Consider the following 2,500-nt stretch of genomic DNA (forward strand, 5'->3'; position numbering starts at 1 on the left):
TAATAAACAAAATACATTTACAGAAAACACAACCATGAATACAATGGTACAATGTATTAAAGATCATGAATCTCCTCCAGCTCCTCCGAAACCGGACGCGAGCCAAGTATGCAGCAAGCATTTTCCCTCTGGATGGCCACGCTGAGGCGATGGAACATGAAAGTGGCTGCCCTTGGGTCCCTGGTGGTGTCGATGAGTCCTAAACCCAATTCTTTAAGGAAACATGTGGCATATTTTCCCCAAGATCCAAAGGTCTCTGATCCCACTGGGACAAATTGATACTGTTGGCTTATGTCCCTGTACTTGCTGATCTTGTACTCCTCCCTGTGGTCAGCAGCTCCTCCCTGTCGCCCCACACTGTGATGGATATAGGTGTCAGCCAGTGTGGACACACAGGTATAGTCCCATGCTAAGAGCTTGCCATTCTTCCAAGGATAGATGGTGATCCCGTCGGGGCGGTTTGCTGGGTTGTGGGTATTGTTGGCTGCTAGTGATCGGGGCTCCCTCTCGGCTGGGCATCCAGCTGTAGCAAGGGTTCTCTTTATGATGTCGTTGACCTCATTGTGTCTTGCATGCCAGCCCTTTGTTTTGGAACAATTAAGACCATGTAGACCGTATTGGTCTGCTTGTTCTTCGCCGCAAATACACGTATATTCTGTGTGAATTGGGGCAGCAAGGCGCAGAGCCATTGCAACACGGAGGGTCTTAGGGTCGAGTCGCGTTCCCATTGCCGATATGGGAACTGTTTGGAGGAAGTCCCCGGAGTGAGGTGCGCTCACAGCCTGGAGACTGGCAGTCTCCCTATCTGATGTTGCAGCCCTGAGCATGTCAGCAAGCGCCTTTTCAGCGATTGGGCCATCCCAGCTTGACTGTTTGTGAGCCAGTGCTGCACTAGGGTTTGGTGCTGGAGCAGCAAGAGTCTCCCATTCAGTGATGGTACTGGCATTGTTAGGGTCCTGTATTCCTGCTGAGTCACTGAGGTTATCAGGAAGAATTTGTCTCATCAACTCGTTTCATGCTATGGAAGAGGATAGGAAAGCTGTTAGAGCAATCTGGGAGGATCTGCGTACTCCCAGCCCCCCAAGCCTGACTGGAAGTGAGGCTTGCAACCACTGTTCATCTTCAAGGGAAAGATTCAATACACTTTCTAGCATGGTCTTAAGGAGTGAGTCATAATCCTTAAGTTTTCGACTGCTGAAGGCTGGGGAGCATCTCAGAAAGTAGGTAAGTTTTGGGATTGACAGGCACCTGGTGAGTAGGTAGAAGACATCGTGTGTGTCAACGTCTTTCATCCTGCTTTCCATCGTCAGGAGGTCTGAGATTTTTTTTCCTAGGATCAGATCGATGGCATTGGACCCAAGAGGAGCACCGAGGAGAGTACTATTGGCTGGATCAATGGCTCGTGCTCCTGGTAAAACGGCACTAATATTCTGGATCATCTGTTGATTGGTAGAAACTATTTCACATTTGGTGGGGTTTAAGGAAAGGCCCAGGCTTTCTCCCATGTCTTTAATTTTACTGATGTGCTCTAGGAGAGATTCTGTTGTGCCCTCTAGGGTACCATCATCCAGGAACCAGATATTGAGCTCACTGCAGTGCGCCTCTGTGACTTCCTTGATGACTAAACAAAATAGAAAGGGGGCGAGAGGGTTCCCCTGTTGCACGCCCTCACACGAGTCTATTTCATGGTCCCCAAACAATAGTTTGGAAGTCACAGTATAACACGATTCTGTGAAGGGATAAAGGGAAGAGAAGTTTCTATTAACTGCTTGGAGAGCAGCATCCCTTCAAAGCGTTGGCAAAGTCCAATTTGACCAAGGCTTTTTCATCGGACATGTTTTTGATATATACTCGTGCTGCGTGGGCAGCTGCTTCACAGCCCTGTTGAACGCCGAAACCGAGCTGAGTTGGTTTCAGCATTGCAGCAGCCTCTTGACTCACCCTTCTTACTGCAAACTTGGCGACTAGGCGCCGAAGGGTGTTGTCCACTGCCCAATTAGCAAGATCAGACATACGTTTAAAAACATATTTTTTTTCATTGATGATAAAGTAAAAATTAATTATTTTGTACCAAAAGAGCCTTAGAAAACTTACCTGACCTTATTATAAAACGCGCAGTTTATATTTATAAATGTGTTAGTACTAGCTATTGAATAGTATTAATAATGATGTTAAGGCGCATAAAACTATATTTATTTTTAAAGATAACATTCTTTGCAATAATAATAGTAATAAACATAATAATAATTAATATTATTTGAATTATTCTCATTAAATAAACACAAAACCATAAACATTTGCATGTCTTACCACGCCGAGAGTAAATTAGACGTCAAATTAAGCAAGCAGTTGCCAAATATAATTTCGTAATTGAAATGGAGAACATAGATATATTAAATATTTCGCACTTCTTGAGAATATTGTTTCTTTTAGTATGTTAGATGACTGATGCTGGGACAGTCAAAGCTTTCACTGGTGGAAATAACACTGAGTAAAAATC

General features: G+C 44.5%; 1 protein-coding gene across 2 annotated transcripts in view; it reads left to right on the top strand.

Moving 5' to 3' along the window:
- The window catches only part of LOC128687554 (zwei Ig domain protein zig-8), a 224,129-nt gene that overhangs the window by 193,932 nt on the left and 27,697 nt on the right, over positions 1-2,500 (top strand). The gene's annotated exons all lie outside the window — the stretch shown is intronic.

The sequence above is a fragment of the Cherax quadricarinatus genome, chromosome 11 (assembly GCF_038502225.1).
Source record: "Cherax quadricarinatus isolate ZL_2023a chromosome 11, ASM3850222v1, whole genome shotgun sequence".
In the NCBI taxonomy this organism is placed as follows: domain Eukaryota; kingdom Metazoa; phylum Arthropoda; class Malacostraca; order Decapoda; family Parastacidae; genus Cherax; species Cherax quadricarinatus.